Source organism: Mesoplodon bidens (genome assembly GCF_964165515.1).
Source record: "Mesoplodon bidens genome assembly, chromosome: 9".
NCBI lineage: Eukaryota > Metazoa > Chordata > Mammalia > Artiodactyla > Ziphiidae > Mesoplodon > Mesoplodon bidens.
In genome coordinates, this window is record NC_138166.1 from 20,062,205 (window position 1) to 20,076,528 (window position 14,324).

The 14,324-nt window shown below is 38.5% G+C and overlaps 1 protein-coding gene across 1 annotated transcript in view; it reads right to left on the reverse strand.

Moving 5' to 3' along the window:
- The window catches only part of COA1 (cytochrome c oxidase assembly factor 1), a gene marked incomplete at its 5' end in the record, with an annotated part of 103,131 nt that overhangs the window by 37,661 nt on the left and 51,146 nt on the right, over window positions 1-14,324 (reverse strand). The window lies entirely within an intron of this gene.

The window sequence follows — 14,324 nt, forward strand, 5'->3', positions numbered from 1 at the left end:
AGCACTGTATATCCATCAGAATGGCAAAAACTAAGAAGCAGGAAAATGGAAAGTGTTAGCAAGGATGGAGATCGTTGGCAACACCCATATACTGCTGATGGAATGTAAACTGGTACAACCACTCTGAATCACCATTTTGGATATCATGTAAAATTCAGCATTCACGTATCCTAAGACCCAATAATAGCAGCATTGCTCAAAATAGCAAAAATCTGGAAACAATTCGGATGCTCAGAGAAAGGCAAATAAATAAACATATGATGATGTATTAGCAGAAAGGAATATTAGACAATAATAAAAATGAATGACCTACCATTAAAGGCAACAACATGTAGAAAGAAACAAACAAAAAACAAGAATACATGATAACTTTTTTGTAAAACCTCAAAAATAAGCAAAACTATACTATATATTGCTTAGGGATACATAAATTTGTGATTTTTAAAACATTTTTAAAAGGCAAGGAAATGATCAACAAAATTGAAGATAGTAGTATTTCTGATGGGGAGGTTAGAAGGTAAAATGGTAGTGGAGTTTTGTAAAACTTGACCTCTACCCTATTAGGGTCTCCAGCTGGGCCTGAGAATTAAATTGACTTCAGACAGATTAAAAGGAGAAAAGCATACACATTTTATTTTTTCATGTACATGTAAGCGTCCACAAGAAAAATGAAGACCCAAAGAACTGGCAAAACCTAAGTGTTTATATATTAGGTGAACAAGGAGAGGCAAACCTGGAAAAGACCAGAGACAGACAGGAGTTATTTTGACAAGGTTTGTTTGCACAGAATGCTCAGTCTGAACTCCCGGCTCTGGTGATAAGAGTGCTTCCTCCTGGTATGGTAGGCAGAGCATCTTACACTTTCGAGTTTTATCTCCTGCTTTCAGGAAGAATGGGGCGGGGGCAGGACGGGGGCGGGGTAGGCAGAGCACCCTTCTTGCACCTTTTTTCAATTGCCTTTAGCCCACAATAACCCTTATGCCAAAGTGGCATATTTTGCCATTCTTCAATAGTGTCGGTTCTCATGTGTTCTTACACTGGGTGATCAGTTCACAAAAACCCGTAACTTACATATGTGACACACAGATTCTTTTGCATGTACTGAAGAGTACATATTTTTAAAATATAAAATAATTGTATATTACCTCTGTGCCAAAAATATAGTAAATACTCAAGAAATATTAACTATTTTTATTGTGAGGGGAAAGTACTTACATAAAAGTATAATAGAATTCCATCGTGTATATGCTGCATGGTCTCAATAAAGCAGGACTTATTTTTTATGGATAAAAAATAACGAGGAAATAAACCAAAATGTTCACAATGACTCCTTCTGGAAGGTGAGAGGCAGAGTAAATGACTTTTTTCTGGACCTTCACGCTTAACTGTACTTATAAATCTCCTGCATTGAGCATGTTTAAATTACTAAGAGTGACAGCTGAACCAAATAGAACAGTCAATGAATACAATGTCTGACACGTATTATGCACATAACAAATATCTCTTGGATAATAAAGAAAAGTAAATCTCTAACGCCTTCAGTCTTATCAAATTACTAAATGGTTTTGCTTCGCCATTTTAGCCTAGCAATGTGACTCTAAGACCAATACAGGATATATTTTAAAGGTCCCACACAGGCCCTTGTGCTACTCTACACAGCTTATCCAATTCTCACTCAGTTGGCATCTCACGAAGACACTGCAGAAACACAGGAGTGGGGCTAAATACACACTCCGTTCTTCGTTTAATCTCTCTGGGCCTTTGTTACCCCAGCTGTAAAGCCCAAACAGTACTGTTATGAAGAATAATGGAGATTATACCATAAAAGCAAGCAGCAGAGCGGCTGGGCCTGTGAGCCATGGCCGCTGAGCCTGCACATCCGGAGCCTGTGCTCCACAACGGGAGAGCCCACGACAGTGACAGGCCCGCGTACCACAAAAAAAAAAAAAAAAAAAATTCACTTCAGAGTGAACTTTTCTTCTCTTTTATGTATTGTACCTTCCTAAGAAGACTCTGTTTACCTGCAAGGAGAAACTGTATGTTACTTGTGTTGGATTCAATATAATACAATGTGTGGCAAGTGGGAAGCATTTAATATACATCAAAGACTATTTCTTTCTTGTTCCAAAAGTTAAAGGCCTTCATAAATCTCAACAGCTTTAAGGAAGTGTTGGAGTAATCACCCTAAACATGTAAAACTGCTGACGATCAAATTGCTGTGGGCAATTTGATAATAAGCCACTCCTTGTGTTATGAAAGAATGAACCTAGCAACATGCTTTCTCTATGATTTCAGCCTGATGTAATCCTAAAATTGGAGAGTATGATTTGTGACAAGTGGACCTGAGTCAACGACAAGATTTCCTTAATGAATAGGCTTTATTGAGCTAGTCACTGAGGGAATAAATATGCCCAACTCAGTATCAGGACTTATCTTCAGGACTTGTAAGGGCAGACTTCCCGTGACCACTCCCATTCCAGCCCAGACTGTGCTCTCTGCATAGCTGAACCATGGCACAAGTGTTAGGTATGTCAAAACTGTTGATAAACTAATAAAATGTCTTGGTTGAAGGTAATTTTAAAAGTTAAAGGTCATTAGCCAAGTTTATTTTTCAACAAATACTACACTCTGCATTTTTCATAGATACCCCCTATACAAGAATAACCCTTCATGTTTTTTTCTTCCCCAACACACATAATACATGACATCTACAAGCACAAATACCCTGCCAGGCTACAGAATAAGTAAGTACATTCACTATATTGTAACACCATCTCTTTCTCCCCTGCTCAAGGAGGCAAGTAGAAAATTACTGTAAGATTAAGTGTAAATCCATCCTAATTCGTATTGTAAAAGTAAAATAATTACAGAGAAAGGTTATACTTTGAGAGAGAAAAAAGTGCTATTGGTACATAGTTCAAGAAGATTTACATGAAAAATCTTATCAAAGAATCCTATAATGAATTTAAACAAAGCCAAATGTTAATAAACATCCAACTAAAATCATTAATGCACTGCTTTGCTGATTCCTTTAATATTAAGAGCCCCTCAACAGATCTCTGAAAATTACTACCTGTGAATACTGACTGCTTCTAGCTCTCCCTTTTGGAAATCCTGTACTTGCCTATTCATGAACAAAGAAGAAATTTCTAAAAGAAATAAAATGAAATATTAGCAGTGTATCATCTGAAGAAGTATGATTAACATTTACTTTGTTACTAAAATTTTTTAAATAGGGAGGTTGCCCCTCCATCCACCCAATTAAACATGATTAAATAGGTGACATATTAAAATCTAGGCTCTGATCCTTACTCGTGATTGGGGGAAAAACTTATAACCACTAAAAGGAGGATGGGAATGCTTTCATGATTCCCATATTCTTGGTAGAAAATTACATCTTTGTTTCTCTCACTAGTAATTCAATTCTAAGTAAGATTTATAACCTAAGAAGATGAGATTTAGACTAATTATTTGGTTATTAAAAAATACATATGCTGGGGCTTCCCTGGTGGCGCAGTGGCTGGGAGTCCGCCTGCCAATGCAGGGGACGTGGGTTCGTGCCCTGGTCCGGGAAGATCCCGCATGCCTCAGAGCAGCTGGGCCTGTGAGCCATGGCTGCTGAGCCTGTGCGTCTGGAGCCTGTGCTCCGTGACGGGAGAGTACACAGCAGTGAGAGGCCCGTGTACCACAAAAAAAAAAAAAAAAAAAAAAAAAAAAAAAAAACCATGCTGATAAGCTGTACCTTTTTCCCATGAGAAGTGCAAAATTGCAACCAAACAGTATTTAAAAGCTAAGGATAGGGGCTATATCCCTCCACATGTTTTATAGGATTTAGGGTATCACTTGTATTCTCATTCAAATTGATTTAAAACATTAATGAATTTTCCTATTTCCAATACAATGGTGAAATGTTTTACACATCCTGTTGGAAACAATAATCTGTAAAAGTGCTTAAAAACATCTTTCAAAAGCACTGAAAAGCATCTTTGGAAAGTACTGAAAAATAAGAAGACAGTAAGAATTTATCAAGTCAAAACTAAGAGGGGATTTCAACAAATGATGCTGGGAAAACTAAATATTTACATGCAAAGAAAAAAAAATGAAGGTGGACATTTACCTTACACCATATACAAAAACTAACACAATGGATCAAAGACCTAAATGCAAGAGCTAACACTATAAAACTCTTCAGAAACATAGGGAGAAAGCTCCATGACACTGAATTTGGCAATGATTTCTTGGATATGACACTAAAAACAAAAGAAAAGAAAATAAATTGGACTACATCAAAATTTTAAACTTTTGTGCATAAAAGGACACTATCAACAGAATAAAAACGCAACCCATAGGGGCTTCCCTGGTGGCGCAGTGGTTGAGAGTCCGCCTGCCAACGCAGGGGACACGGGTTCGTGCCCCGGTCCAGGAGGATCCCACGTGCCGCAGGGCAGCTAGGCCCGTGAGCCATGGCCGCTGGGCCTGCGAATCCGGAGCCTGTGCTCCACAGCGGGAGAGGCCACAACAGTGAGAGGCCCGCGCACCGCAAAAAAAAAAAAAAAAAAAAGCCTTGGAGAAAATGTTTACAAATCATATATCTGATAAGGAATTCATATCTGGAAACAAATAACTCCTAATACTAAACAAAAACTGGGCAAATTCAAAAATGGGCTAAGGACTTGAATAGACATTTCTCCAGAGAAGAGATACAACCAGTCAATAAGCACATGAAAGGATGCTCAACATGACTAATCACTGGGGAAATGCAAATCAAAATCACAGTGAGATAACACTTCACACCCATTAAATGGTTATTAAAAAAGAAAAGATGTGGAAAAACTGGAACCCTTGTGATTGCTGGTGGAAATGTAAAATGGTGCAGCTGCTGTGGAAAATAGTATTATTGATTCCTCAAAAAATTAAAAATAGGGCTTCCCTGGTGGCGCATTGGTTGAGAGTCCGCCTGCCAATGCAGGGGACACGGGTTCGTGCCCAGGTCCAGGAGGATCCCACATGCCGTGCAGCGGCTGGGCCCGTGAGCCATGGCTGCTGAGCCTGCGCGTCTGGAGCCTGTGCTCCGCAACGGGAGAGGCCACAACAGTGAGAGGCCACAACAGTGAGAGGCCCGCGTACCGCAAAAAAAAAAAAAAAAAAAAAAAAAAAAATTAAAAATAGAACTAATATATGATCCAGCAATTCCACTCCTGGGTATATACCCAAAAGAAATGAAAGCAAGGACTCAGATATTTGTACACCCATGTTCAGAGAAGCATAATAAACAATAGCCAAAAGTGGAAACAACTAAAGTTTCCAATCAATGAATGAACTGCTAATCAAAATGTGGTGTGTGTACACACACACACACACACACACACACTGGAATATTATTCAGCCTTAAAAAGGAGTGAAATTCTGACACGTTATAACATGAACCTTGAAGACATTATGCTAAGTGAAATAAGCCAGACACAAAAAGACAAATATTACATGATTCAACTAATATGAGGTACCCAGAATAGTCAAATTCACACAAAGTACAAGAGCAGTTACCAAGGGCTGGGGTGAGTGGGGTAAGGAGGATATTGTTTAATGGGTACGGTTTCAGTTTGGGATGATGAAAAAGTTCTGGACGTGGATAGTGGTGCTGTTTGCACAACAATGTGAATATATACTTCATGCCACTGAACTACACACTTAAAAATAGTTAAAATGGTAAATTTTATGTTATGTATATTTTACCACAATTTTTTAAAAAGTGAAATGGGAGTGAAAATTCAGCATTGAAAGCAAACTCTGAAGCCACATTTCCTCTAAAGGGTCCTTGCTGATCTTGGAAAATTAGAACCTTTGTTGTGACTGATTCTCAGGGGGACAGATACAGAAATAAACCTGAGGGCCATCTCACCTAAGACCCTCCCCACAATAAGCTGGAATCCCAAAGGGCTACATCCTTAAATAAGAATCTGAAATCTGAAGCAGATTATAACCTAGGATCAAACTTGGTTTATAACCCATCCCGGATTAGAATACTCCCAAAGTGTCTATCAGAAGCAAATGCAAATTTTCTAAGTACCTACCCTGTGGGCCAAAAAACAGTCTTAAATAATTTTTCAAATGTAGAATGGAGGGCCCAGTCAAGGATAATGGAATACACAGGAAACTAAACAGGAATAAGAATAAGCAGAAACAACAGACAGGAAAAAGTGGTCAGGAAATAACTTGAGAAATTGGAAATATCAGATGCAGACAAAAAAAATAATTGTTTTCTGTGATAGGATAAACAAAAGACAAGTTGGAGTTTTTAGCAGAGAAGTGAAAACTACACACAGTGACACAGTTTGAAAACAGAAAAAAAACAGAAAGTCAAGAATTAAAAATAAAATAACCCCAATTAAGAACTGAATAGAGAGGTTTAAAAGCAGACTAGATGCAACTTAAAAGATATTTAGTAAATGGGAAGGCAGGAGAAAAGCCTAGAGGTATGCTAGAGCTGGCCTGAACCAGCCTGTGAAAGCCAATTATGTGCAGCTCCTTCTAAGTCTGCCTCAGTGAAGTCATGTTGGTTGCCTGAAACTGCCCTTGCGAATACTTACACTATGGAAATCAACAACTGCTACAAATCAGGGCTTTTTTCCCCCCGGAGAACCAGTTTAACAGCACATCACTGGAAGCAACCATACAGGATTCAGGACAAAGAGACAAAAAGATGATGAATGCATGACAGAGGGTAAGAAATGTGAAGAATACATGAGAAAGTCCAATATATATTTAATTGGAGTTTCAAAAGAAACTGAAGAAATTGAAGAACAAGAGAATGGCAGGTGAGAAAATGGCTAAGATTTTTCCAGAACTAATGAAATCACCAAATCATAGCTTTAAGAAGCCCAATGAATCCATTACAGGATAAATAAAAAGAAATCTGCAGTGAAGTAAGACTGACCACTGTACCATTAGAGTAACCTATTTATTTTTTAATCTATGAATTCTTTTCTTTAAAAATTATAAGTGTTACCAGAATTCAGGCAGGTGGGGGGTTATTTTCATTAATTTTACCCAGAACACAATGAAGCCTCCTACACTTTGGACCTGCAGATTCAGAACCTTGTTACCTCAAGAAAGTCTTCCTCTACTTTTATTTTTCACTTTTGTTACATTTATTCTGATCTCTCCCTTAGAAATACCTTATTCTCCTCTCTCTGTCCTCAGTATCTGTCGTCTTTACCCTCGTCACTTCACTTCCCTGGCATCATTTTCTCCTTATTCTGGACAATCTCAAATACTCAATATAGGACTGATTCCATTTTCCACAGGGTCAGCTCCGCTCTTTACAATTGCCATTGCAGGTTTTTATCCCACTATTGCATTTTCAGGTTTTTTGTTTTATTTTTAGCTCCTCTTAAAATCATTTCAGCTCCTCTTAAAATCTCATTCTGATTTTTTCTTATGACTTTCTGTTTTGATTTCATAGAGGTCATATTTTTTGCTCTCTTGCTAAGAATAAAATCTTACATTTCCACAAATATCTTCTGTATACCTTAATAAATCGTACAGAATGATTCTTAAGCCTTCCCTCATCATCTTTGGGTAATGGTTCCCTTCTTTTATGCTACAGATTTCTCTCATAATTTCATAAAGATTATTACCTTTGCAAAAAGAAAATGTACAATTTTTAAATGGCAGAGTCTACAGATCACCCTTGATTCCTGCCACTATCCACTGGATGGTGAAATTTTGCTCACATCTTGAATTTGGTCAGGTTTTGTGTGTACAGGCTGATGTACACAGGCCATGGCTCCATTTATAATACTCGGCAGACAGTACAGCTATGCTGGACTGATCTAGGATCTTCTGTGATTCTCTCATATTACGAGGAGAATTTTGTTACTATAACATCAGGAACATGCTGCAGTTTGTCTTTTAACAGAAAAAATAAATGCTAATCTGAAACCCTAAGAGCACAACCCTTGCAGGTTTCCTCTTAACACCACTTCTACAGCTGCATCGCATCCCTGGAAAGCAATATCCTAAGTTTCCTTTCATTCTCTTCCATACTACATATTGGAAACGTTAGTCTATGAATGGATACACAAAGAATGGTGCTGAAGGTAGTTTGGAGGGGTTGAGAGTGGGGGGAGATAAAGGAATCTCTAGTCAAGTTAACTGGCTTGTAATATGTCATGAAATACAAAACATGAAGGAAACAGGCTTCCAACAGTCATCCACGGTAACCTTCATCTTGGAAGTATGAGTGAACAATGGGAATAGATCAAAGCCTCTTTCTAACTTCTCCTCCTCATCTAATTTTATTCTCCGTGTTAGAAGTCAAAGCATAAATACACCACCAAGGCTTTCTCAGTCTACTCCAACCTCAATGTAGTAATAAGTAGTTAGCAGAAATGCCTCTAAAACTAAGAAACAGTTGATTGCTACTTAACTCTTTGGTGCTGTTATGGGACTATCTGAGTAGCTTAACGGGAAGCTGGAAGAAAGCATATAACACATAGCTAGCCTAAAGTCAACATTTTTAAATAAGTACATTTTTTAAAACAAAAAAACTGATATTTTAATCTCTGTGTTTGAACATATAGTCAACTAAAATATGGTGACACGTATTAACTAATACAGAAAGAGTGAAATAACTAGAATTCTTTCACAACAGGAAGATGAAGATCAAGACTTACAATGACCGTATACATTTTTAAAGACCTATGACAATGATTTTATACGTGGTGATGTAGACACTGATTTCTTCTCCATATCACTTAAAAGTGTGAAAATAGTCATTTTAGGATGATTTTTTTAAAGTTCTACTCTAATCACTCTACCCAGTAAACACACAGAATTTGTTATTCCAGAAGGTGCTCAAAGGCGATGATATAAACAGCACTTAATTTAATTCACAGATGATAGCTCTAAATAGGCAAGTAAGGAAAGCTAGGCTTATTGTGAGGACATGTCCTGACCATACCTGCTGATATTCTTGAGAACAATTACCAGAACCTCATCCCCTCAAATGTGGAAAAAAAATTCAAATTCGGGAAAAGCTTCATTCTTTTTCCTTTTTACATATCACGATAAACATTTCATTAATAAAGTCAAGCTGAGCTCACTATTTCTTATTGGACAATGCTCCCCCAAACACTTAGTGTCTAGTGGATTTCACTTAATGAATAGCTAACATCTAATGAACCCTTACTGTGTGCCAGGTACTTTACTAAATGCTTTACATAATTAACTCATTTCTCTGAAGGAATGCTATTATTACCATCAGCAGTTTAAAGATAGGAAACAAAAGGGACACAAAAGTCAAATAATTTGCCCAGCTTTTCACTCCACTTACTACTGCTACATCACAAATTACATCAAATGTAGTGGCTTGAAAAACGATTTTATCATACACGAAATCTGTAGGTCAAGAATTCGGACAGGGCACAAAGGTAACGTACAATGTCTGAGGCTACAACTAAGACGACGCAACAACTAGGGATGTCTCAACGGCTGGGGGTGGGAGTCACCCGGGGAAATGTTCACTTGCGTGTATGACTGTTGATGCTACTGTCGTCTAGAATCTCAGCCGGAGCTGTGAATTAGAGCACCGACATATGGCCTCTCTTGTGTCCTGGGCTTTCTTCACAGCATGGAAGCTTCAGCATAGCAGGACATCTTGCATGGCAGCACAGAGATCCAAGTGCAAGTGCCCCCCAAAACAAGGTGGCGGCTAAATTGCCTTTTCCAACCTAGCCTCAGACATCGCTCAGCACTTATGCCACATTCCATTAGTCATAGGCAAATCACAAGCCTGTGCTGATTCAAGAGGAGAGGATAGAGACCCCTCCTCTCAACAGAGGAGCGTCAAGGTCACAGCCTATAAAGAGCAGGGGGCTGTAAGTGCAGCCATCTTTGGGAAATACAACATACCACCACTGTATTGCAGAGATTCACAGTGCGTGTTCTTAACTACCAAACCCAACTGCGAGCTCAAGAAGTGGCACTCTATACAGTGCTTAACAACCAAGCTCTTGACCTAGTCCAAAAGTTTTTGTGTAGCATGCAATGCCATCTGGAATCTGGAATGGGCAAAGGGACCAAGGGGAGGGTGAGTTCTACTCCCTTCATGTTCATCCCCCCTCTGGAAGCCATCAGTGAAAACAGAGGATTCTCTACACCACCAAGAAAAATGAAGAGTCTCTTATAATCTCTCCACCATGATAGTTCCCAAGGGTGGCCAATTCCATCATAAAAATCAATTTAAGTGTTTCTGAAAGATGGCAAGGGATGTCCCATGGATATCCTCCTCTCACAGACTTGACTTTTGGTCTGTGCACCATCATCTGGTCATCTGATGTCAAATATTACAGACTTAACCCAAATCAGACCTTGATTCCTGAGGTCGCATTTAAAACTGCCACAAGATCCACATTCTTTACAAATAAATCAACAAATAGTTCATATTCAGATGGGAATCCATAAGCCTAAGAGCAAGTTTCCAGAACCTTTTTTAGGGAGTGGAGGAGGTGGAGGAGCCATCAAAACAAGTAATTTTTTATATCACTTTATTTCATACACATGTGGTATAATCAACGCTTACCACTGATTCCACTGCCAATTTCAAGGGTTTTGGATAAACTAAAGCACAGTTGAGAGACTGGAGAATCAGGCTGTTTAGAGACTCTCCAACGTTAAATCTTTCAGGATCAGATCCCTGGCATAAAGCCAGGCGAACAAAAGGTACAAACTGACTCACTGGACTAAAAACCCCCCTTCATTAGCCAGAGAGGAGGAATGATGTTTTAAAGTGGTACAGTTATTATGTGGGTTGTGAACAAATACCTCCCCATTAACAGTCCCTCAGAACACTATTCTGAAAAAGCTTGGTGTTACCAAGGAATTTCATGAAATCTGGTGGGGGGTTTTTGTTAAAAATAATAAAATCATTGTCTTCAATAAAGTGTTGGTTGATACAAAGGGAAAAACCAAGCATGCCTTCCCTCTCTTTTGGTTTACACCCTAGGCGAAGGCATGAAAACACAGTCAGCTACAATGCACTCGTGGTTTATTTACAGAGAAACACTCTGGCAAAATTAGCATAACTGGTTAAGTGTTACTTATTTGGAAATACTGGTGGAGCAGTAATTTAAAAAAAAAAAACTGCTTTACCAGTTTAACTTTAAAGAAGTCAGGTCAAATTTTCATTTTGAATAAAATTTCAATTGGCACAGACAACTTGAGCTGGACTATTAAAACAACCAAACAGCAGAGGAGACATTTAATGAATAAACTCCCCTATGAACACTTTGTCTACATGGATTTTTCCAGAGGTACTCTGTTCTGGCTACATGAGGCTGGCTTTGTTTCTTTCAATAAATTAGAGAAGGGCAAAAGGTGGGGAGGGGCATGTGACAATCACACTTAATCCACACCAGGCCACCATATGTCACTTTTGCCCTTTGCTGGTTCATTGATGATTCATGAATTCACTACCTGAAAAATGCTGTATTTATCTCTACAGCCACAAAGCTGTCAATTCAGTTCCAAGTACGCCTGCCTTTGTTTTCAGTGAAATGCACACTTTGGGAGAAGGCAGCCTTTTGTATGACACTGCCCTAGGCTATAAAACAGGTATTTAAAAAAACTGATATAATATAGGTGAGTTTCAATGTTGATACTGACCTGAACATTGTTATTATTTTGTAATGACTGTTAGATCAAAAGAAAAATGAAGCAGTCTCAGCTTTTAGAGCCTTTGGCCTCTAAAGATTTCCAGAGAGGCCCTAAATCCTACTCCCTACTGTATTTTGTTATCAATGGTCTTACTGTTACCATTTCTTTTCTTCTTTTATACCTGCTTGTTTCTGGTAAGTATCCTCTGCTATTATGTTACCCGCTCAAAGCTACCTGAGTTCCAATCACTGCTTCTCTGGGATGCATTACATCAGTTCTAGCTCAGAATCTGCCTGAAAGTTTCCTTTTCCCACATACAGTCATTGCCTTGAAGGATTCCACAGGTCATTTAAATTCCAACTTGTTTGCCAGCACATAGAGAAGACATACTTTTAGAAAGGCAAAGAGACACTCAGCTTTCAACACTACCTACCAGACAAGAAGACAGGGAAGATAAGCTTGCCTAAAGACATTTTAAATGCTTCCCTGATGGCTTCAAGCTTAAAACTACTACCACAAATCCATCATCTTTGTCCTGAGGGAGAAAAGTCAGAGGGAGAAAATAGATTAAAAATATACTTGCATCCTAAAAATTCTGTGAACAGCTTGAAGGATAAAAAAGCAAAGTGAAATCTATACTCCCAAATTACTGTCATTTCAAAGTTTTGTGATAATAAAGCCAAAAATGTAAAATTGAATTTAATTTTCCCTAGGTGTGCTCAACAACAATTTTGACATGAAATGTCAAGCATGTGATAAAGGTTCTTTAACAGTTAGTGACTGAGGGTAAAGACCTAATCCAAAGAGAAACATAGCACTTCATAAATAGTTCCAACAGATCGTGCATTCTTCCATGTTTTATTTCAATTAATCTTTTGAGGATACCTCAAGGTCTCTTTCTAATTCAAGAATGTGATTAAGATCTGCACCTCCATTAACAGAAAAATGAGGCAGACAGAGCCTTAATACTTCAGAACTCCACTATGATGTAAGACTAAGTCATCAAATTCCTAACATGATTAACGTATGAGATCAGTGTTCATGTCTAAAAAGCAAAAGAAAAAAAAAGATTCAAACACAGCTTGACTGTTTTCATGTTTTAAAAAATAATTAAATCGCAGAGATTTATTCATGTTAGTGCCTGATTGTCTTATAGGACTGTCTACCTTCAGAAGCCCCTAACCTGTTTGTTCTTTACCAAATGCATCACTCCTTGTTCAGTCATCCAGGATCGAAACCTGGCCTCTTCTGTCGCCCTGCTTTCATTAGTCAGGATTAAGTTCAACCACATACAACGTGAGCAAAAACAAACAATCAGACAAAGCCATCAGCTTACACAAGACAAAAAGTAATTGTATTCTCACAAAAAAAGACGCCCAGATGTAGTCAGGCCAGTGTATTCTAGTTCACAGCGCCGGGCCCTTTCCCTCTTGATGACATGCCGTTCTCAACACGTGCCCTCCCCTTCAAGGTGCAAGGTGGCTGCTTGAGTGCCTGCTATCGCATGCCCATAACAGCCAGTGTGGGGAGGCAGGGCTCAATCCTTTTAATAACACTTTCTAGAAGTTCCACACAGCACTTCCATTTTCATCTCACTAGGCTGAATTTAGTGATAGTCCCATCTAGCTACAAAAAAAGACTTGAAAATGCAATCTTTTCACTGGGTAACAATATATCCAACGGAAAATTAGGGTTTTGTTATACAAAGGAAGAAGGAAATGTTTGCCAGAATGAGCACAGTCAGTCTCCAGGATTCTTCTCTCTTACTCCCCACATCCCGTCCTCTCAGCTCATCACCATTATTTAGCTAAGTCAACCCTATCAGCATGGTTGTAATTCACCTATCATCATCTCTGCCTGAACTATAACATCCTAACTGATCTCCCTAAGCCAGGTGGAAATCAGCTATTCCATTTGGTCACAGAAACTAAAGAAAAGCGTGGGAAGAGACATGTGAGTGGGAGGCACCATCACTTCTCCTTCAGGCTCATAGAAGCCACCCTGGCAAAGGAGGAACTCTGCTCTTCCATGCAAACGTACTAAGGCCCCTAGGGAAAGACAGAGACTGACTGCAATCTGGTGTCTGTGTGATTGTGGAGAATCTTGCTGGGTGGTTAGAGATGAGGGTCTTCACAGAGCAGGAAATCATCTGTACCTCAAAAAACACTTCTCCATGGGCAAAATCAAAAAATCATCAACACAGAATTCTATACTCAACACAAATATTTTCCACAAATGAAGGCAAAATAAATACTTTTGCAGACAAATAAAAGCTGACAGAATTCACTGAAAGCAGACTTGCACTATGAGAAATTTTTTAATTGAAATATATTTGACATATAACTGCAAATTTAAGGCGTAAAACATGTTGATTTAATATTCATATTTGGAATACGACTGCCTTTGTAGCAATAATCAGCACCTCCATCACATTACCTAATTATCATTTTTTAGTAGTTGGAATAATTAAGTTGTCTCTTAGCAAGTTTGATGATTATAAAACAATATTATCTATATTCTCTGTACTGTGCATTAATTCTATAGGACTTATTTACTACCTGGTGCAAGTCTGTCCCCTTAAACAACATCTGTCCTATCACCCCTACCTTCCATCCTCTGGTAACCACCATTTCACTGTTTTTATGAGTTTGGCTTTTCTAGATTCTTCG